Here is a 23,945-nt window from a genome sequence, read left to right as displayed (position 1 = left end):
AACACTAATAACACATTTACATAAATACAATGCAAAGATGGTTACATATCATTTTATATTTGATAATACTTCTTGTGTGATTATACCAACTAAGCCAAATATGTCTCTTTGGATTTCAGGGGACTCAATGTCAAAAAAAATTAGTGAGATAAAAATGACTGAATTTAGAATTGGATTTTGGAAAGTTTGTCAAACATCAAAGACTTAAAACACTTGATATCACAAAACAGGATCACAGGTCATTGTAAAATAAGTCATTCATTTAGTTAAGCAGTGACTCAAAGTTTTCAAAAACTAAAAGCCAAAACCTTTTACTCTTTGAGACTTGCTTTCCCAAACAATAAGAGCTAATAAAGACAGCATGAAGCCAATTACATCTTTCTCAAATATTATAGACAAATCTAATAAATTTTAATCATCTTGACCATAAGATACAACTTTTATAACCCTTTTCATAACCTTTCATAATTTTTTAATAAGAATGGGTTAATAATCCATGAAAACATTGTTAATCTGACCTGGGGTCCCACATGCTGGTCTTGCATCATTGTTCCTTTGATATTAACGTTTACTTTATAGGCTGGCTGTAGTGGCTCACACTTGTAAACTCAGCACTTTGGGCGGTCTAGGCAGGCAGACTGTTTGAGCTCAGGAGTTCGAGACCAGACTGGGCAACATGGCGAAACACTATGTCTACAAAAAATACAAAAATTAGCCACGTGTGTTGGTGCACATCTATAGTCCCAGCTACTTAGGAGGCTGAGGTGGCAGGATCGCTTGAGCCTGGGAGGTGGAGGTTGCAGTGAGCTAGGACTATGCCACTGTACTCCAGCCTGGGTGACAGAGCCAGACCTTATCTGGAAAAAAAAAAAAAACTGTTTAAATTAAATTCTCTATAAATTACAGAGAAACTGGACTAATTTTATCTGTTAAAATAGGTCCTTACAAGCTTACACACCCACTTCTTCTTCAATAGTCCCTGGGACTAGAGGGTTTGAATAGTCTTAATTTCTGGCCCCATGTCTCATGACTGCAGCTTATTCTGATTTTCATCTTCTCCCAGATCTGAAGATGAGGCTTCAATTGCTCTCAATTTAGCGGGAGTTTGTGACCTTTTTAGACTCAGGAGTCAAAGCCCTGAAAATTAGTAGTGCAAGAACTTTAAAAGAAATACAGAAAGTTACATGGATATAATAACCTTAATTAACCTTAATTTTTTTTAAATCTCAGTTTTCTTTTCTTTTTCTTTTTTCTTTTTTTTTTTTTTTTTTTTTTGAGACAGAGTCTCATACTGTTGCCCAGGCTGGTATGCAGTGGCTCGTTCTCGGCTTACTGCAACCTTCGCCTCCCAGGTTCAAGGGATTCTCCTGCCTCAGCCTGCCAAGTAGCTAGGATTACAGGCACCCGCAACCATGTCCAGCTAAATTTTGTATTTTTAGTAGAGCTGGGTTTCACTATGTTGGCCAGGCTGGTCTTCAACTCCTGACCTCGTGATCTGCCCGCCTCAGCCTCCTTAAATCGAAGTTTTTCTTCGCAAATTAAAACCTAGTAATGACATAGGAATTATTTTGATAAAATGTAAAATATGTTATTCTCAGGCTGGCTACCAAAAGGCAAAAAAGTACATGCTTTTCCATATGGAGATTCCATTTAGACAACCTTCAAGTCAAAACTAACGAAAAGGGCACTTGAATTAATTAGACAAAGAAGAGTGTGTCCCAGGACATAAGTGAAGTTTTTTGGTTTCGTAGAACAATTTAGATATATTTTAAAAAGTCAAGAGCACACAATGTTGTATTGGAAGAAAACGTTTCGTTTTGATCCTAAAGATGAAGTGTTTTTTAGCATCAGACCACAAACGACAGTTAAAACCTAAGGAAAAAAGTTACAGGAGCTGACAAAAAAATTGAAGGAGGGAGTTATTATCTCAGGCCTTAAAAAGGAGAGAGGCCCGGCGCGGTGGCTCAAGCCTGTAATCCCAGCACTTTGGGAGGCTGAGGCGGGCAGATCACGAGGTCAAGAGATTGAGACCACCCTGACCAACATGGTGAAACCCCATCTTTACTAAAAATACAAAAATTAGCTGGGCGTGGTGGTGTGCGCCTGTAGTCCCAGCTACTTGGGAGGCTGAGGCAGGAGAATCGCTTGAACCTGAGAGGTGGAGGTTGCAGTGAGCCTAGATCTCGCCACTGCACTCCAGCCTGGTGACAGAGCGAGACTCCATCTTAAAAAAAAGAGAGAGAAAATAATGATAATGATAATAATAATAATAATTATAATAATAAATAAAAAATAAAGAGAGAGAAAGCTGAAAACATTGAGATGCAATAAAAGTTGAAAATTTAGGTAAGTTAAAATATCTTATAACTTAAGAGTAAATAATATTTTACAAAAATGTTTTTCTAACCAAGTCTTTTGAGTATTAATATATTTTTTATATCACAGCCCAATCTCTAGAAAGACTATTATAATTTCCCGTTATTTATAGCCAACTAGATAACATAATTTTTTTTTTTTTGAGATGGAGTCTTGCTCTGTCGCCCAGGCTGGAGTGCAGTGCTGCGATATCAGCTCACTGCAAGCTCCACCTCCCAGCTTCACGCCATTCTCCTGCCTCAGCCTCCCGAGTAGCTGGGACTACAGGCGCCCACCACCATGCCCTGCTAATTTTTGTGTTTTTAGTAGAGACGGGGTTTCACCATGTTAGCCAGAATGGTCTCGATCTCCTGATCTCGTGATCCGTCTGCTCGGCCTCCCAAAGTGCTGGGATTACAGGCGTGAGCCACTGTGCCTGGCCGAATTTTTGTATTTTTATCAGAGACGGGGTTTCACCATATTGGCCAGACTGGTCTTGAACTCCTGATCTCAAGTGATCTGCCCTCCTTAGCGTCCCAAAATGCTGGGATTACAGACTACCATACCTGGCCTATCTCTCTCTCTCTCTTTTTTTCTGGTTTCTTTTATCTTGTTTCACGAATAATCTGTGAATTAGACAAAATTATTGTTATTATTATTTTATTTTATTTTATTTTATTTTTTTGAGACGGAGTCTCGCTCCGTCACCCAGGCTGGAGTGCAGTGGCGCGATCTCGGCTCACTGCAAGCTCCGCCTCCCGGGTTCACGCCATTCTCCTGCCTCAGCCTCCCGAGTAGCTGGGACTACAGGGATTTTTTTGTATTTTTAGTATAGACGGGGTTTCACCGTGTTAGCCAGGATGGTCTCTATCTCCTGACCTCCTGATCCGCCCGCCTCGGCCTCCCAAAGTGCTGGGATTACAAGCGTGAGCCACCACGCCCGGCCGGTACTCCGAAGCCCTCAGATCGGCGACCTGGGGGCTGTAGCCACCGAGAAAATACAGGCACCGAGCCAGGAGCAGTTCCGCAACCAAGACACCTCGGCTCGGCGAAATGGCGGTGTCTGGAGCCCGTGAGTGACCCCAGCCGTTGGGGCTGTCAAGGAGAACATTCGTTACGGCGCAACCAACGGCACTGTCACCAAGAAACCGTCGTCTCTGAGAAAAAAAACGTTCGGCCGCCGAGAAACTCCGTACAAGTGCTGTGACGGAAAAACCGCCGGCTCCGCGCAGCTGGCAAAAGAGCCAACGGGAACGCCGGGTGCTGCGACCATGACCCCGGCACTGGAGGACGTGGGATGGAGAATGGGACACACGGAGCGAGAAGGGAAACGTTTCATGCAGACCAACTAGCGCCGCCGCCATCGGAAAACTCACCCGCCAGTGCTGCCAATGAAGTGCGTGTGATAAACCGTTGATTGGTGGGAGGAGCAGCGCTGGGCGCTGGACCCGCGAGTGTGAGAATCTGGCGGCGCTAGGACCCTTCAGGCGCGGGCACGAGGCGAAAGCCAGCGCTGTTGCTAAAGACAAATGCGCGTTCTTTTGGGCGCCATCAACGGTGCAGCCAGCGATCACTCCCAGGCTCTGAGAAACTAGAGATGTCAGCCACAAACCCTCCGTTCAGGGAAAGGTGCGGCGCCGTGACGGATCGACTGGCACTGGGTGCAACATTCTCTGTGGCCTAGAGACTAGAATATAAAAACAAAAACGAAATACAAAACTGCTGCTGGCATTACTCCTACTCTCCCCCCTCAAGTCAGTGGCTTCAGGCTTAAGAAAACCTGTATTTTTCTTGGCTGTGCCATAATCCGTAATTACCGAGGCCCCCAGCGACCCACCCAGTGTGATTCGCAGAGGGAAAGGAGCTGGAATAAGGACCGTGAATGGGGCGGATGTGGTTCGTCCTGGGAGAGAACTAAAGCTTGTGCGGGTCGCAAACAGCTTTACGCTGCAGGAAACTGCTCTTCCAATGGCCGTGGCTGGGTCCTTCCACACCATCCCTCTGCCCTAGACCTTTGTCCCCGTTCAGAGCTATCAGAGATTCTAGGAGAGCCGTCGACAACCGCATCTCTTCGGAACTTGGAAACTCTAGGTTCAAGATCTCCGTGGAGAATGAAAGGCACAGTGTCGCCTGACCCAGGCATCAGGCTTGCCCCGCACATCAAGTCCCTCCGCTACTGGATGGAACTCTGTGGCAATCGCTCCTTATTCTGATGGTTCACTCTGTCAGATAGCCTTGATATTTGGGGATAGTAGTTCAAAAACCGCCGGGGAGGAAAATGGGCTGAAAGACTCCAGCGTTGGATGTAGAATTGACAGCGAGACATACATCTCCTCTCTAAGCCCAGAGAAAAGCTCAAGTTGTGGTTCTCTGCCTCTAGCAGCATGATCTTCAAAACGCATCATTGATTTCTTTCTATCTTCTGGGAAATGCAGTGCAGGTGAACTTGTAAGTGCTCAAATCCTCCACCTCCTCACTTTTCAGACTGAGGCCTATTTTTTTTTTTTTTTCATCTGAGAAGAAATATGGGACTGCCACTGCTCAGTAGGAAAATGTCCTTTCCCCCAAGCATTCATATTTCAATAAAAATCTGCACTTTGTGAGTTGAGCCCCCTCAAACAGACCTACAGACCCTGCCAGGAGCATCTCCATCCACACTCATCATTTCCCATTTTCATCACTGCTGCTCCTGTGCAAACCAAACTATCCTTTCCCTGGGGGATCCTAGGTAGAGGCCATGCCAGGACAAAGGCAGAGATATGCCCTGCCTGGTAAGGAAATCCATTTTGGCCTTGTAATTCTCACCCTCTCCCAAGATGTTTGCCTCAATATCTCCTTCCCACCTGACCCCGTCTTCAGCTAGCCAAAACATTCCCTGGCATTTGAGGCCCTTCCAATTCCCTCCTGGTTTTGTGGATGGGAGAATAAAGAAAAAACTGCACTGTTCCCACCCACATAGTTACAGCCACTTTATCAAATAGATGAGCAGTCTGGAGCCATTGCAAAGCAAAATACCTGCCACAACTCCTCTCTTCTCATTTTGACTCCAGCTTTTCATCTTAGCAAAAAAGTTGCAATCAGAACCCCCTAGACGGAAGGAATATCCTGTCTTAATGGGAGTCCATAGGAGGCTGCAGGCTGCTCCCCTACAGAGACTGACATCAAGGTAGTTGCAGAATTCAGATTCTAATTCCGGTGTGGTTGGAGGCGGGGTGGATTCCAGGGAGGTCAGGAAGAGGTAAAGCACAGAATTGAGCTTCTTGGGAGGAGGTCATAGGAACTTTGCAGCATGACAATGGCTAGAGATTGGGTAGAATTGAGCAGGCTGGCAATGGCAGTTTCGTGGGGGTGGTAGGACCCAGGATTCAAACTTGAGGGCAAATTGTGGAGCACATACGACAAATGATGTAGAGCCTTTCCTATTTCCCTTCCTGGTGTGTCATCCAAAACAATAAATAATAAAGAATTAACAAAGACTGATATTTTTGTTCAATTTCTTGAAGAAAAATCTCATCAAACTAACTATAATGGCAAATCTTGTTAGAATATTATTAAGCAAATGAAAGTGACACAAAACAGAAAAACGGTGGGGAGTGGGAGGGACCAAGAAAGAAAAAGTCCCCAACACTCAGGAGGTGTGTACAGGTGAATCTTCTGGTCAGTTGGTATGTTGCAGAAAGCTGGGCAACTAATAAATTAGGAGGCAGTAATTCATATTAATACCTTCCTGATACTGAGAAACTCTTAGTTTTAACAATCTACTTCTTTGTCAGGTATTGGTTCTTGATTTGAGGCTCAGAAAAGATGGTAACAGTTATAACTGTAGTAGAGCAGGTAAAAACAAAGATCATGCAAGAGTCTAGACAGAAAGTACAAGGTAAAAATGTCCCAGGGTAAGTAATCTAGACTAAGACAATGAAGAATTCTGCTTGGTGCCAACAGAGGGCTCCACCATGCCTCTGGTTCACCTACACAAAATGAACCATTTGCTATTGGTCTCTGGGATTGAAGATTCACCCTCCCAATTTCCTGCCTGTCCTAAGCTTACCTGTAACTCAGAGGGTTTTGTGTTTGTTTTTCTTGTTTGTTTTGTTTGTTTGTTTTGTAAAACACTCTCTACAAATGTTTGATAGATTATAAACTGCAGGATCCACTAGACCCTGCAAGGTGCAGGGGAGCCCTGTGACTACCACTCCAATGCACCTCCACACGTGTTCTTCCTCCTAGTTCCTCCACGGAATTTCTTCTTCCTGGTTCCATTTGCTGTAGTAATTTGGGGCTGTATTCACGGACAAGTTCCAAGAGTTTACCCAATTTTGGTGACCGATAAACTCTTGACTAAAAATTATGTGTGTGTGTCTGTCTTTCCTGTAGGAGGAAATCAGTGGTGCCTCAGGATATTGTGAATTTGGGCTTCTGAAAGCAGAATTCTGATTTAACAGTATAATGGAATTCATGAAAGTCACGGTGCTAATTTGAACCAGCAAGCAGCCTTGTGAGAGGAATCTGCTTTTCCTCAAGTCTGAAGAACACCAGGAGAATCTTTCTGGATGGAGTTACCAGGAATCCTCTGCTGAGGAAAGTGAAAGGGAAGATGCAATTTCTCCTGGGAAGGGGGGATGCTGATGTAGAGGGTGACAAGTAATATGCCATGAAGCATTCAGTCACCTGGTTAGATTTAGAATTAGAGTTATGGTTAAGGAAGAAGGAAGGAAAAAAGGGAGAAGAGGAAGAAAGGAAGCAAGAAAAGACAAAATTTATTCTAAGATAAAATTTGTGAATTTTGCTAAACTATATATATATATATCTATTATTTTATTTTATTTTATTTTTTGCTGTCATTAGCCAAGATAAGGAATCTTCAAGTTCAATAAGACTGGATTTAGAATTGTCTGGGGGCTTTCAAAAGAGCCATTCAGTAAATAAGAAAGAATACAGGCCTGCAGCATCAGAGTCTGAGCTGGGGGAATCGGTTTGTGTGAATTTGGGCATGGTGGCTCAGGTCTGTAATCCCAGCACTTTGGGAGGCTGAAGTTGAGGATTGCTTGAGCTCAGGAGTCTGAGACCACCCTGGGAAACATGGGGAGACCCCATCTCTACAAAAAAATAAAAAATATTAACCCAAGGTGGTGGCATGCACCTTGCTGCCAGCTGCTGTGGAGGCTGAGGTGAGAGGATTGTTTAAGTCCAGGATGTCGAGACTGCAGTGAGCCCTGTCTGTGGCACTGCACTCCTGCCTGGTCCACAGAGGGAGACTCTGTCTGAAGGTGGGAAAAGAAAAGATTTGTATGAATTTGGTGCTGCTTTGTATTTCAAAATAGGAAAGTGGATATATGAATATACGGCATAAAAGGTCCAGATACTGGACCCCAGTGAACTCAATTGTTTTCAAGGTCTGACTTTAACTTTGCTAGGCCGAAGAATCTGGAATGGCTCAGATGTTTCTAGTGCAGCTATAACTTTTGCCTCCTTTAGAGTAAGTCTGTGGAGGACTTGAGTATACTCAGAGTGGATCTGAGAGGTGCCTGCTTCCAGAATGAATTAGAATTCCTGGATTTGAGTCATGATCAGATGGCTGTTAAGGGGTTATTGTAGACATATGGCTCTTAAGTTCACAATATTAAATTCAGGTGAATATTATAAATATTTGTAAGTTGGATTATATTATGGAAGCACTTGGTAAAAATTGCCATGCAGGGATAAATGTAGGAAGGGGATTGCAGAGTCTGATATCTAAAAAATAAGTGGAGCAGCATTTGGAAACTCCTGTTCACATTTCCGATCTCTTTTCTCTCATTAGAACCTAACTGCTATCCTCTAATCCCTACTTTTGAAAAAATGTATTTAAGGCCGGGCATGGTGGCTCACGCCTGTAATCCCAGCACTTTGGGAGGCCGAGGCGGGTGGATCACGAGGTCAGGAGATCGAGACCATCCTGGCTAACACGGTGAAACCCCGTCTCTACTAAAAATACAAAAAATAGCCAGGCGTGGTGGTGGGCGCCTGTAGTCCCAGCTACTCGGGAGGCTGAGGCAGGAGAATGGCAGTGAATCCAGGAGGCGGAGCTTGTAGTGAGCCGAGATCTCGCCACTGCACTCCAGCCTGGGCGACAGAGTGAGACTCCGTCTCAGAAAAAAAAAAAAGAAAAAAGAAAAAATGTATTAAAAAACTCAGCAAACATTAATGGAGATATTCGAAGAGCCAGGCTCCTGGTTCCAAGACCCCACTCAGAGGACTAAGCTCAAATCTAATAAGATGTGTAGGCTTGGGGCCAGTGGGGCGAGGGGATATCCACTGGGGGGCCAGTCGAACAAGGCCTCAGACTCATGAGCCTCAAATGTAGATGTCAGATTTTTCCTCCAATTGAGATTGTACCTACAGCCACAGAGCTTCATGGATGCGAATGAAAATGGTCATGTCTCAACTTTTAAACTGTGCTCAATTAGAGGAACTCATTGCCTATGGCATAGTGTCATGTAATAAAATGGTTTTTTGTTGTCTAATCTTGTAGTTAGTACAGTGATAGTACATTGGGTTTTTGTGTTAAAAGAAGTCATTTGTTGACTTCTTCTAGCACTTTGGGAGGCCGAGGCGGGCAGATCACCTGAGGTCAGGAGTTCAAGACCAGCCTGACCAACATGATGAAACTCCATCTCTACTAAATTAGCCAGGCGTGATGGCGCATGCCTGTAATCCCAGCTACTCGGGAGGCTGAGGCAGGAGAAAGGTGTGAACCCGGGAGGCGGAGGTTGCAGTGAGCTGAAATCCCGCCACTGCACTCCAGCCTGGCAACACAGCAAGACTCCATCCCCCCCAAAAAAATCATTTTTAAAGTTTAGCTTTTAAAACACATTTAGTTTTAATTTTACTGTCTTTATTCTTCGTGGTCAGGCACATTTATGCCTTTTTGTTTCCTCCCTTGAGTTGTGGGCCTGGACTCCTAAAACCTCCATTTCTAAATTTGCCTTACCAACAGGGTCACAATGGTAGGCAGACTTGGTGGGACATGAGGCAATAAAAAGATGAACAGTCATTCTGGTTATGGCTTGGCAGTGGGATGGCAGCACATTAGCTTGGCTCTCACAGTGTGGGCTGCTTTGGTTTCTTTTCCTAACTGAACTCTGATAGGTAGAGTCCTCATGTCCGGGAATAATTCCAGAAAACAATAAAAAAAAGAAACAAATTGGTTTTCAGACCAGGACATAAACATAACCATAGTGGATGAGGGCTCATTCATTTACTAAACTTGAATGTGGTTATTACTTCATTGCTATTGTAAACCAAAAATAAAATTTGAAGCCCCCCGCCACCAACGTCTGATTGGACCCCTCTTCTCAGCCAAGGGCATTCCAAAGTTAGCCTGAAAAAGTAGTTTCAAGCCATGCTGGGAAGGGGGAGTCAGACATGCCTCATTATATTCTCCTGTCTTTTAAAATTATTGATAGAACAGACTCTTTAAGTCTGGCTAGAAACATTTACAATCTCTGAAGTCTTCCACCTGGAGGCTTCATCTGCGACACCTTTGCCTCTGGAACACCTTATGGCAACCCAGGCATTCCTTTCTAGAGATAATGGTTATTGCAACAAATTGCCGATCATAAAATTTTTGAACCTCTCCAACTTGAAGGATCAGGCTTCCAGTTATACTGCCTTTCTGGACTGAACCAATGTACACTTTAGATGTATTGATCTCATGACTTCCTAAAATATATATAAACCAAGTTGTGTGCTGACCACCTGAAGCACATGTTCTCAGGATCTCCTGATGGCATTTCATGGGCTAATGGTCACTCACATTTGGTTCACAATAAATCTCATCAACTATTTTACAGAATTTGACCCTGTGTCTGCTGGACCTCCCAGAAGAGCAGCACGTGTGCTGATTTCTTTGGGTTTCAAAATTGACAACAGTCAATGGAAAACTGGATTCCAAATTCTACCAGGGAATACTGTGCCAGGTGCTTTCTGTGGGACCCTTGCTGTTCTGGGATTTCAAGTGCTATTACAATGGTCTCCCCCAGGGCACATTAAATGACTGGTGAGATCCCTAACTGGCATGGCTCCAGAAGTGATGTGGAAGTTAGGAAACTCAGGCAGTCATTGATTTCCCGGCCCCACTGATGCTTTTCCTCTATCTCCTGGCTGAGAAAAGAAGACCAGGAAGAGCCATGAGGGACTTCCAGGGTGGCATGTGGCTGTCTCCAGCACACGTAGATAACCTTGATTCTATCTGTAACAGGCTATGCTGATGGATCAGCAGGTTAACCCTAGCTGAAAAAAGCAGTCAAGCACTTCCTTTGGTGTGTGAGGCAGAAACCAGGACATCTGTTGGTCCACCAGGGGACAAAAATCAATCCTATTTCACCAATTTGTCTCCTCCGTGTGGGGAGCATAGGGCATTGAAGGTGGATGAGAATCACCATCCACCTTCTGCTGCACAGGAAAGACAAGGGAAGACTCCAGGGAAGACAGAGGAGGAAAACGTCGAGCAGCCCCAGGTGGATGTCTCTCTCTCTCTCTCTCTCTCTCTCTCTCTCTCCTCTCTCTCTCGCTCTCTCTCTCTGTGTGTGTGTGTGTGTGTGTGTGTGTGTGTGTGTGTGTGTACCTTGACAGTGGGTAGAGGAAGGGAGAAGAGGGTTGAGGTCTTCCCACTAGAGGAGTGAAATGAGCAGAACTGAGAAAAGAGGTCAGAGAAAAGAAAGAGGAACCTACAAGCCACCACAGAACTTTCTTTCCCCAGGGAATGGTCTCTTCCCCTACTAGGGGCTGGGTATCCTTGTGAAGTCACTGGAGGTTTTCAAGGGGTGGGCTTCCTGGCTTCAGTAGACTCAAGGTCCCTAGGGTCCAGTTAGGATAGGCGCCTGTGAGGGCTCCCGAGTTGGAATAAGAGTCGGAAGAACTGACAGGGCTGGGGGCGCACTAAGCACACTCTACGCCTGAGAGTTGAGGGTAGGGATGTTGGAGGGAAAAAGGGCTGCTTTTTCCTGCGTGCAGGCTTCAGATTCACAGGGGGTGTGAGGAGAGGGCGGAGGAGGAGGAGGCAGCGGCTATTTATGCTGGGAAGATGGCTCAATTGAGAAGTGAGGCAGATGTGGCCTCAGAGGGTCTGGCGGATGGCTGCCGGGATCACCGGGGGCTGGACTTTGAGACGTCCAGGACGAACTGTTGCCCTTTCAGTGCTGCCCTCCCTGTGTCTGCTGGAACTGTTGGAGCCGCAGTGCAGCCTAATTTTGACTTCAGGTAAAATAATTCAATATACTGAGGCCCAGGGGCAACAAAGCAAGGTCTACTCCATATCTCTGGACAGCTGGTGTCTTTCAGTGCCTAAACTCAATCAGAAGCCTGGGAGCAAAAGTAGCTCTCCAGTGCAGTCCATACAGGTTACTTCTTGCAACATAGAGGTGACTGAAGCATGGTTAGCAGATCTAGAAAGGCAAATATCTCTAGCAGATCTAGAGAGTCTAGCCAATGTTAGCTAGCAGTGTCTTTATGTTGATAAACCTATTCAGAATGTTAACTTTGTTTGTTGGTTTGTTTGTCCGTTTTTGTCTCCCAGGCTGGAGTGCAGTGGTGCGATCTCGGCTCACTGCAACCTCCAGTAATTCTCCCGCCTCAGTCTTTCCAGCAGCTGGGACTACAGGCTCCCCACCGCCACACCCAGAATTTTTTGTAGAGACGGGGTTTCGCCATGTTGCCCGGGCTGCTCTCAAACTCCCGATTTCTTAGTCTGACCAAGTCAGAGTTTAGCTATTTCTTAGCGTAGCAAGTTGAGATTTATTCCAGTTTCGATTTCTAGTTGTAACAACGCTGGCTTTAACCGCGCCTACATATTTGTAGTCCTTGCAAGTTCCTGTTTTGTAATAGGAACCCCCATTATAGCCGTGCGTGCGGTTTTTAAGTCTTGTAGAAATCTGGGTACTGGAGAATGTAATTAAAAAAAAAAATTAGCAGTGCCTGAAATCTTTTAGTCATACCAAGTGTGATTTCACAATAGAGATTCTCGCCCTGGCTGTGCTTGTGATTTTTCACTCATGCAGAAGTTGAGGTGTCTAGGCTACAGGAACTTTCTGGTGTCGCAAATATCGGTTTAGCCATGGCTGTTTCTTCTTTAACCCGAGGAAATTTCGGATAGGCACAAGAGGCACAGGTTTAGTGCTAATACAAATATGGCCGTAGGATCGCACCGTTCAACACTGCAATTTCTTTGTAGGGTTATTTGTATGTTTTGTATACTCAAAAAAATTTTTTTTGATGTGTCTTTTTCTGGGAGCGAGGTTACTGGTGTATTTTATTTTCATTTCTGTTTGCTTTACAAATTTAATTATTTTATTTTTTATTTAAATGTTATGTATTTTATTTTTTCTTACCCACTGCCTTCCCCAGGAGAGTAAATGTGGCATAATTTCTTCTACTGATTTTGAGTATCATGTCTCAGCTTCCTACTAACTAGCCTTCTCCCGTGAGCCGGGGAGCAGGGCTGGTGCCTGGTCTCTAGGGTTCTCTTCCGCTGCTCTGTGCCTATGTGGAGTCAGCAGTTTCGCATCAGCACTTTCGCCAATAACGGAGACTCAGTGTTTTCTCGGCTGCGCACCTTTGGAAGAGCTGAACAAAACAGAACGTTTCGGCTGGGCGCTGTGGCTCACGCCTGTGATCCTAGCACTTAGGGAGGCCGAGGCGGGTGGATCACTCGAGGTCAGGAGTTTGAGACCAGCCTGGCCAGCGGGTGAAACCCCGTCTGTACTAAAAATACAGCAATTAGCTGGCCGTGTTGGCGCGTGCCTGTAATCCCAGTTACTCGGGAGGCTGAGGCAGTATGCTTGAACCCAGGTGGCGGAGGTTGCAATGAGCCGAGATTGCGCCACTGAACTCCAGCCTGGGCGACAGAGCGAGACTCCTTCTCAAAAAATAAAACAACCCAGAACGTTTCTCGTTCACAAGACTCAGAAGTGCTTTGTGGTAACGCTTCCTCTCTCCTAGCACCGCCACTTTCCCGGGCTGGCTGTCTCAGGGTCTCAGCCCAGTGATTGGCCGAGGAGGCGCTCTTTCAGCACTTTCGCTGGAAGGGCTTGGGCTCGGTTTGTCTGCCACAGGCGCTTCATTGGGTAGCTGCTTTCTCGGTGGAAGCACCGTACAACCTTCCAAGCCCCGATATTTCTTAGAGACGGCGATTTCTTAGTGGCAATACCTTAACTGCGCCAAAAATAAAGTTTGCCGCTGGGTACGCAGCTAGTCGTTCAGTGTGGGCATTTGCTATTGATGCAGGATTTTTGCTTCTAAGCTCAGCTATATCCGGGTCCTTGTCTCACGATCAGGAGGAAGTGGGCACGCGGATATCGAAGAGTGAGTGGAGTAGAATTTATTAAGCGTAAACGAAAGCTCTCATCAAAAACAAGGGTCCCGAAAGCAGGTTGCCGGTTGCTCCCTTAACAGTTGAATACAAAGGCTTTTATGTGAAAGCTGATGAGGCAGGGTTCCCTGTTTGTATAAGGCGAGAATTCCTGGTGGCTCCATCCCATTCCCCCAGTGCGCATGCGCGCTCTTAGTCCGCAGCAGGCATGTTTAGGCAAGTACCCTGTGCAAGTTCCCTTATCTGCACAAAACACTAGTCGGAGGTTCTCTGGGGACCCTTCCCTTACAGTCTCCCTAAAGCTGGCTAACTCCTTTCACTATGTCCCAGTACCCCTGGTTCCTCGGACTGGCACTTTCTCAGTCATAGCACCGCTCATTCGTCCAAGCAGGACTGATCTCGGTGGCAGCACCGCTGGTGGGTCGAGCCTGCAGCTTCTCCTGAGCAGTTTCGTTAGTTTTTGGGTCCTAGCACCGCTAGTGGTACCATAGCGGCTCTTCATGGGTTGCAGGACGTTTGCCGACTCCACCCCACGCTGCCTGCCTAGGTTCGGCTACGGGGCAAAAAGAACAGACTCCTGGAAAGGAACAACCCCGAGGGTTGGATATTTAGGAACGACGTCCTTTGCAGTGCCAAGTCCGCGGATGCTGCACTTGGCTTTCTCCTCCCTCCTGGGGAAGAACTGATGTTTACTTCTCCCCAAGCTCCGGGCTGCATTATCCAGGGATTTCGGGGACTAGACTACCTGAGATTTTAGAGCTTCTACTGGATCATCCTTTTGGAAATAATTATCAGTTACAATAATGTCTATCCGGGCCGGGTGCGGTGGCTCACACCTCTAATCCCAGCACTTTGGAAGGCCGAGGAGGGTGGATCACGAGGTCAGGAGATCGAGACCATCCTGGCCAACATGGTGAAACCTCGCCTCTACTAAAAGTACAAAAATTAGCCGGGGGGAGGGGGGGGTGGCGCCCACCTGTATTCCCAGCTACTCGGGAGGTTAAGGCAGGAGAATCGCTTGAACCGGGAGGACTAGGTTGCAGTGAGCCGAGATCCTGCCACTGCACTCCAGCCTGGCAACAGAGCAAGACTCCGTCTCAATCGTAATAATAATAATAATAATAATAATAATAATAACAATGTCTATCCATGTTCTTTAAAAAAGTTTGCCTTCACGATTCTTTGTCAACGTTTAGTTGTCTTTCTCAATACGATAACAGAGAAACATCAAATGACTTTTGTTTCTTTTGTTTTGTTTGACTGTTGTTGTTTTAGGATTAAGACCAAGTCAGAGGTCTGTTGCTGGGTAAGTAGTGCAGGTAGGAAAGAAGCCAGGACTCCTCCCACTTACATTCCTTGATTCCTCAACCCAAGCACATACTTGGTAGGACTGTCTTTGGCCGAAAGCTCTTATCTTTCCAAGTTCTTCCTGGGCTCTGACAAGTGCCTGGGAAGTGGTACTGTAGTCCCCAACTCTACAAATTGCTGTTCTGGAGGGTGAGTTGGCAGAAATGTTGACTAGTTGAAATGTGAGTGGGGCAGCTTAGGTAGGCCATGATTACCTAAAGACTGTAAAGCCAGGCGACTAGACCTGTATACCTTGGTGGTGAAGACCTAGGAAACCAGGTCTCCATCACTTATACGCTATAAGGTCTAACATTTCAAAAGTAAACTGAAATCTTATGGTTCATATTCCTTTTCAGTAAACTCAGTGGCATATTACACTAAACATGGTGCCCACTTTTTTCCTGAGTTATATACTATTGAAAGATCTTAGAACACTCTAGCACAATGTAAATGTTCATTGTATATTAATTACAATTACTTTATGTAATTGTTCTTTTTCAATGACTTTTTTTTATACCTCAAATCAGCAAACACAAGCCTGAATCCACTAAAATGTCCTTTCTAACACCCTCATTTTGAGACAGCTCGTGGTTCTCCATGATAAGTTCTTGGGTGAGGAGTAACAAATCTAGTTTCTTCAACTGCAAATTCAGTTTCTGATGGTCTTTGGCTAAAGCATGTTCACACATATGAGGAACTGATGAAAATGACATCTAGCAGAGAGGTTCATGGTTCTTAAATACTTTGGGTTCATTTCTGATTGGCCTTTATTTCTTTTTTTTTATTATACTTTAGGTTTTAGGGTACATGTGCACAATGTGCAGGTTTGTTACATATGTATCCATGTGCCATGTTGTTTTGCTGCATCCATTAACTCGTCATTTAGCATTAGGTATATCTCCTAATGCTGTCCCTCCCCCCTCCCCCTACCCCACAACAGTCCCCGGAGTGTGATGCTCCCCTTCCTGTGTCCATGAGTTCTCATTGTTCAATTCCCACCTATGAGTGAGAACATGCGGTGTTTGCTTTTTTGTCCTTGCGATAGTTTACTGAGAATGATGTTTTCCAGTTTCATCCATGTCCCTACAAAGGACATGAACTGATCATTTTTCATGGCTGCATAGTATTCCATGGTGTATATGTGCCACATTTTCTTAATCCAGTCTATCGTTGTTGGACATTTGGGTTGGTTCCAAGTCTTTGCTATTGTGAATAGTGCCACAATAAACATACGTGTGCATGTGTCTTTATAGCAGCATGATTTATAGTCCTTTGGATATATACCCAGTAATGGGATGGCTGGGTCAAATGGTATTTCTAGTTGTAGATCCCTGAGGTGTCGCCACACTGACTTGCACAATGGTTGAACTAGTTTACAGTCCCACCAACAGTGTAAAAGTGTTCCTATTTCTCCACATCCTCTCCAGTACCTGTTGTTTCCTGACTTTTTAATGATGGCCATTCTAACTGGTGTGAGATGGTATCTCACTGTGGTTTTGATTTGCATTTCTCTGATGGATTGGCCTTTATTTCTAATAAAGGTAACTGAGGCTGGGCACAGTGGCTCACGCCTGTAATCCCAGCACTTTGGGAGGCCAAGGCGGGCGGATCAGGAGGTCAGGAGATCGAGACCATCCTGGCTAACACAGTGAAACCCCGTCTCTACTAAAAATACAAAAAATTAGCCGGGCATGGTGGTGGGCGCCTGTAGTCCCAGCTACTCAGGAGGCTGAGGCAGGAGAATGGCATGAACCCGGGAGGCGGAGCTTGCAGTGAGCCGAGATTGCACCACTGCACTCCAGCCTGGGCGACAGAGCAAGACTCCATCTCGAAAAAAATAAAATAAAATAAAATAAAATAAAATAAAATAAAATAAATAACAAAAATAAAAATTTTTTTCTTGTAAATTTGTTTGAGTTCATTATAGATTCTGGATATTAGCCCTTTGTCAGATGAGTAGGTTGCAAAAATTTTCTCCCATTCTGTAGGTTGCCTGTTCATTCTGATGATAGTTTCTTTTGCTGTGCAGAAGCTCTTTAGTTTAACGAGATCCCATTTGTCGATTTTGGCTTTTGTTGCCATTGCTTTTGGTGTTTTAGACATGAAGTCCTTGCCCACGCCTATGTCCTGAATGGTATTGCCTAGGTTTTCTTGTAGGATTTTAATGGTTTTAGGTCTAACATATAAGTCTTTAATCCATCTTGAATTAATTTTTGTATAAGGTGTAAGGAAGGGATCCAGTTGCAGCTTTCTACATATGGCTAGCCAGTTTTCCCAGCACCATTTATTAAATAGGGAATCCTTTCCCCATTTCTTGTTTTTGTCAGGTTTGTCAAAGATCAGATAGTTGTAGCTATGCGGCATCATTTCTGAGGGCTCTGTTCTGTTCCATTGATCTATGTCTCTGTTGTGGTACCAGTACCATGCTGTTTTGGTTACTGTAGCCTTGTAGTATAGTTTAAAGTCAGGTAGCGTGATGCCTCCAGCTTTGTTCTTTTGGCTTAGGATTGACTTGGCGATGCGGGCTCTTTTTTGGTTCCATATGAACTTTAAAGTAGTTTTTTCCAATTCTGTGAAGAAAGTCATTGGTAGCTTGATGGGGATGGCATTGAATCTATAAATTACCTTGGGCAGTATGGCCATTTTCACGATATTGATTCTTCCATCCCATGAGCATGGAATGTTCTTCCATTTGTTTGTATCCTCTTTTATTTCATTGAGCAGTGGTTTGTAGTTCTCCTTGAAGAGGTCCTTCACATCCCTTGTAAGTTGGATTCCTAGGTATTTTATTCTCTTTGAAGCAATTGTGAATGGGAGTTCACTCATGATTTGGCTCTCTGTTTGTCTGTTATTGGTGTACAAGAATGCTTGTGATTTTTGTACATTAATTTTGTATCCTGAGACTTCGCTGAAGTTGCTAATCAGCTTAAGGAGATTTTGGGCTGAGACAATGGGGTTTTCTAGATATACAATCATGTCATCTGCAAACAGGGACAATTTGACTTCCTCTTTTCCTAATTGAATACCTTTTATTTCCTTCTCCTGCCTGATTGCTCTGGCCAGAAGTTCCAGCACTATGTTGAACAGGAGCGGTGAGAGAGGGCATCCCTGTCTTGTGCCAGATTTCAGAGGGAATGCTTCCAGTTTTTGCCCATTCAGTATGATATTGGCTGTGGGTTTGTCATAGATAGCTCTTATTATTTTGAGATAAGTCCCATCAATACCTAATTTATTGAGAGTTTTTAGCATGAAGGGTTGTTGAATTTTGTCAAAGGCCTTTTCTGCATCTATTGAGATAATCATGTGGTTTTTGTCTTTGGTGACAACCCCATCAAAAAGTGGGCAGAGGACATGAACAGACACTTCTCAAAAGAAGACATTTATGCAGCCAGAAAACACATGAAGAAATGCTCATCATCACTGGCCATCAGAGAAATGCAAATCAAAACCACAGTGAGATACCATCTCACACCAGTTAGAATGGCCATCATTAAAAAATCAGGAAACAACAGGTGCTGGAGAGGATGTGGAGAAATAGGAACACTTTTACACTGTTGGTGGGACTGTAAACTAGTTCAACCATTGTGGAAGTCAGTGTGGCGATTCCTCAGGGATCTCGAACTAGAAATACCATTTGACCCAGCCATCCCATTACTGGGTATATACCCAAAGGACTATAAATCATGCTGCTATAAAGACACATGCACACGTATGTTTATTGCGGCACTATTCACAATAGCAAAGAGTTGGAACCAACCCAAATGTCCAACAACGATAGACTGGATTAAGAAAATGTGGCACATATACACCATGGAATACTATGCAGCCATAAAAAATGATGAGTTCGTGTCCTTTGTAGGGACATGGATGAAACTGGAAAACATCATTCTCAGTAAACCATCGCAAGGACAAAAAACCAAACACCGCATGTTCTCACTCATAGGTGGGAATTGAACAATGAGAACTCATGGACACAGGAAGGGGAACATCACACTCCGGGGACTGTTGTGGGGTGGGGGGAGGGGGGAGGGACAGCATTAGGAGATACACCTAATGCTAAATGACGAGTTAATGGGTGCAGGAAATCAACATGGCACATGGATACATATGTAACAAACCTGCACATTGTGCACATGTACCCTAAAACCCTAAAGTATAATAAAAAAAAAAAAAAAAAAAAAAAAAAAAAAAATTAGCCAGGCGTGGTGGCGCTTGCCTGTAATCCCACCTACTTGGGCTGAGTCAGGAGAATCACTGGAGCCTGGGAGGTGGCGGTAGTCTGCGGTGAGCCGAGATTGCACCGCTGCACTCCAGTCTGGGTGACAGAGTGGGGCCCTGTCTAAAAAAAAAGTATCTGAGAAAGGCAAGAAAGAAGAAAGTTTAGAGGGTGCCAGGAATTTTTAAAAAATCTTTACTTCTCCCAGATTTGGAGAGTAATACTTCATCATTGGGAAGGGGAAGTAGTTTCAAGTATTTCTGTAATTATTTGAAAGTGGAAGTATCAAATAGAGTCCCATAAGAAGTTTCCTTATTAACAACTTGGAAGTTCCTAGAGTTTTGAAAGGTAATGTTTTGGATTTTTTTATAGAGTATAAATTTTGTATCTATACTCATTTGCAGGGAGATCCTGCCCTGAACTATGATAAGGCTAGGTATTGTGATTATTGTTTTCTTATTGTTAGAAAGTCTTCTCTCTTTAAGTTTTGTCTGTCACCATTCTTTCCATGTGGGAAAGTCTTTAAAGGATACAGTCCTCAAAGAAAAAAAAAACCCTCTAATTATGATTGTGTATGATAAGTTTAATTGATACTCCTATATTGTCCTTGAAAATATAGTACTTAATTCGTAAAATACTTGTCAAAACTAGAGTGTATTTTGCCCCACATCTTCGGTAACATTGGGTATAATAATTTAAATGATCTCTGTAGTTGCTGAGGCAAAATTGTACAAATATTTGTGTAGAAATAGAGTGTATTTTGCCACACATCTCTAGTAATATTGGGTATAATTAAATGATCTTTGTAGTTTCTCAGGGAAAATATACATGTTGGTTTTAACTTTCACTCATTTAATTTGGAAGCATCACATTTCTACAGGCATAAGTCACCTCACCAGGCCTTTTCTTCTTCATTTTTTTAGTAAAGAAAGATAAAAATAATGTCCATTCTTTGTAAGATACTGGAAAATAACTTGGTTTCCAAAGAGTTTCCATCCAGTCCCAAATTTGGAGAAATGAACCTGCACACTCCAGTGCAATGTCAAATCTAGACAAACAAGAGGCAAATGTTATTAACATTAGAAAACATATAGTCTCCATTAAAAGCAAGAATGGGAATTCCTTAGGACCAGAAATGCAAAGAATTCCTGGAAGTGGACTCTAGGTGTCTGCAGAATGAACCCTGAGAGAAGCGATAGCCCCAGATGGCAAGTGCTTATTGGGGGAATTCTCCTGGTGACCCCAGGAAGCTGGCTTCAGCTTCTTGCAAACTCCAGTTCTTGCAAACCACTATTCTACTTTGTCTCTATAAATTTGTCTACTCTAGGTACCTCACACAAGTGAATCATGCAGTATTTGTCCTGTTTGACTGGCTTGTTTTACTTAACATGTTGTCTTCCAGGTAAATCCATGTTGCAGCATGTGTGAGAATTTTCTTCCTTTTTGAAGCTAAATAATGTTCCGTTGTATATACATACTCCATTTTGTTTATTTATTCATCCATTGATGGACACTTGGGTGGCCTTCATATGTTTGGCTTTTGTGAATAGTGCTTCTATGAACACAGGTTTATAAATATCTATTCAAGTGCCTGCTTTCAAATGTTTGTGAATATCCCGAGCAAGAGAATTGCCGGATCTCATGCTAATTCTATTTTTAATTTTGGAGGAGCTGTTATGCTGTTTTCCATCGTGGCTGCATCATTTTATATTCCTACCAACAGTGCACAAAAGTTCCAAGTGCTCTACATTCTTCTGGTTTTTTTAATAGTCATCCCAGTGGGTGTGAGGTAGTTACATTCATTTTTGTACTTGGAAAACTGGGGGCAAAAACCAAGGGCATGGCAAAGTATAATAAAATGTGTAAAAAATAAGAAAAAACTTATGATGCATTTATTTATTTTGAGATGGAGTTTCACTCTTGTTGCCCAGGCTGGAGTGCAATGGCGTGATCTTGGCTCACTGCAACCTCCACCTCCCAGGTTCAAGCAATTCTCCTGCCTCAGCCTCCTGAATAGCTGGGATTACAGGTGCCTACCACCATGCCTGGCTAGTTTTTCTATTTTTAGTAGAGATGAGGTTTCATCATGTTGGTCAGGCTGGCCTCGAACTCCTGACCTTAGATGATCTGCCCACCTCGGCCTCCCAAAGTGCTGCGATTACAGGCATGAGCCACCGCACCCGGCCAGCATTACCATTTCTATCTCAGCAGGGGCAAGAGAATGAGTGGTGTTAGAGAAAGCAAGAAACTGCTAAAGGAAAGGGTCACTCCTCAGTATTATTTTCTTTCTTTCTTCCTTTTTTTTTTTTTTTTTGAGAGAGAGAGGGTCTCACTCTGTCACCCAGGCTGGAGTGCAGTGGCACAAGCATAGCTCACTGCAGCCTCAACCACCTCAGCTCACGGAGACTCCCAGGTGGCGGAGACTACAGGTATGTGCCACCATGCCTGGCTAATTCTTTAATTCTTTGTGGAGATAGGATCTCACTCTGTTACCCAAGTTGGTTTTGAACTTCTGGCCTCAGTTGATCCTCCTGCCTCAGCCTCCCAAAGTGCTGTGATTTCAGGCATGAACCACCACAGCCAGCCTATTTTTGACTTTAGATAAAATAATTCAGTACCTTGAGGCCAGGGGGAACAAAGCAAGGTAATAAATTACTACTCTGTATCTCTGAACAGCTGATGTCTTTCAGTGCTAAACTCAATCAGAAGCCTGAGGGGAAAAGTAGATCTCCAGTGCCGCCCATTTAAGTTACCTCTTCTACCATAGTGCTGACTGAAGAGTGGTAAGCAGATCTAGAGAGGCAAGCTGATATTAGCTACCAGTATCTTCAGGTTTATCGACATATACATAGCGGTAATTTTTTTTTTTTTTTTTTTGAGATAGAGTCTCACTCTCTCACCCAGGCTACAGTGCAGTGGTACAATCTTGGCTCACTGCAAACTCCACCTCCTGGGTTCCAGTGATTCTTGTGATTCAGCCTACTGAGTAGCTGGGATTATAGTTATGCATCACTATGCCTGGCTAATGTTTTTGTATTTTTAGTAGAAATGGGGTTTCCCTATGTAGGCCAGGCTGGTCTTGAACTCCGGGCCTCAACTTATCCACCCACACTGGCCTCCCAAAATGTTGGGATTACAGGTGTGAGCCACCCTGCCTGGCCTACACGGGTAACTTTTTAAAATGGTCTAAAAACAACTCTATACTCATAAAGTTAACAAATTAGATAATATGGATCAATCCTGCAAGATCCACAGTCTACCCAACTCACACAAAATAATCTGTAAATGTCTGAAATTATTAAAGATACTGAATTCATGGTCAAATGTCTTCCAAAAAACAAACCTAGAGGTTCTTACAATTTCACTGACTAATTTTACCTAATATTCAAGGAATTAATAAGATGAATTCTACAACATTTATTCTAGAAAATAGAAGAATATGGCATACTTCCCAACTTATTTTATGAGATCAGCATTTTCCTGGCAAACACAGTACACTAGGAGAAAACTACTGACTAATATTGCGCCTAAACATAGATGCAGAAATCTTCACCAAAATACTAACAAATAGAAATCTGAAATGTACGTTAAAGAACAATACCATGCCCAAGTAAGGTTTATTCCACATGTAAGGCTGGTTTAGTACTCAAAAGTCAATCAATATGATTCACCCTATTGATTGCCTAGGTTGGAAACATCAGGCTCTTGCGGCTCCTCCTGAATTGCCTGCGCCGGATCCAGTGCGGGCGACCCTGCGCCCCGCCTCAAGGTACTCTGAGGCTTGGGAAAGAGATCTTTTCACCGACAGTTTCAGCGAGGAAGCACTCAGGGAGCGGAAAGTAGGTGGCAGTGGAAATCTAGGCCGCCCCAGGAGAGCTCGCAGTGGTAAGGACAGGAAGGGAGCATCCAGGACACCGAATGTAGTGAGCTCCGGGCTGGAGGCATCTGGTCCCTCCGCCTCCATTGCAGAATCCTGGGCCTGCCAAAGTCGGAGGGGAGATCGCAACTCCATCGCGTCCTTTCACCAGCGGATACAGGGTATCAAGGACTCATAAGTCAACAGCTTTTGCGTTTTTGTAATCTTCTGGTCTCATTGGTGGTCCAAATCAGATTGCAGGGAGGTGGGTGTGAACCTTATTCTTAGGAGCAAGTTATATCAGGACATGGAATTAATGAGATTAACATAAAGTCCTATCATTTGAGATGAAGTTATCTAGTTAAATAGTTTGCTTTAGGGATTGAAAAGAAAAAATATTACCCTTCTTGTACAGAGAAAGCCCTCTTGGGGGACCCTGGTTAGAAAGTTCATTATTGTCCCCAAATGCATTGCTAGTACTAGAGCAGACTGGATTCCTTTCTGCCTCAGAGTAATGCTTGTCAGATGCCTAAAGATCGCGATGTTACTGAGGAGCAGGCCAGGGTAGTTGCCCATTTTTAAAATTAGAAGGTCATTTTTTGAAGAGATATTTTATTATTTTATTATTCTGTGTTATGTTGACTCATGTTACATTTTAATTTTAGATTCAGGGGGTACCTGTGTAGGTTTGTTACAAGAATATATTGCGTGATTCTGAGGCTTCCATGGATCCCGTCACCCAGAGAGTGAACTAAATCCCCAGGAGGAAATTTTTCAGCCTCTATCCCCTTATGTCCCTCCCTCCCTCCTTTTGGAGTCCTCAG

General features: G+C 43.9%; 1 long non-coding RNA gene across 1 annotated transcript; it reads left to right on the top strand.

Moving 5' to 3' along the window:
- Window positions 1-3,084: 3,084 nt before the first annotated feature.
- On the top strand, window positions 3,085-7,151 carry LOC105738659. Its single transcript, XR_004030422.1, has 3 exons — window positions 3,085-4,803; window positions 5,406-5,521; window positions 6,730-7,151. It is a non-coding gene; the product is annotated as an uncharacterized LOC105738659 (long non-coding RNA).
- Window positions 7,152-23,945: the final 16,794 nt, after the last annotated feature.

This window comes from Nomascus leucogenys, chromosome 6, assembly GCF_006542625.1.
Source record: "Nomascus leucogenys isolate Asia chromosome 6, Asia_NLE_v1, whole genome shotgun sequence".
Classification (NCBI taxonomy): Eukaryota; Metazoa; Chordata; class Mammalia; order Primates; family Hylobatidae; genus Nomascus; species Nomascus leucogenys.
The sequence above is the reverse complement of the archived record's forward strand: the minus strand, read 5'-3'. Positions and strand labels throughout refer to the sequence as shown.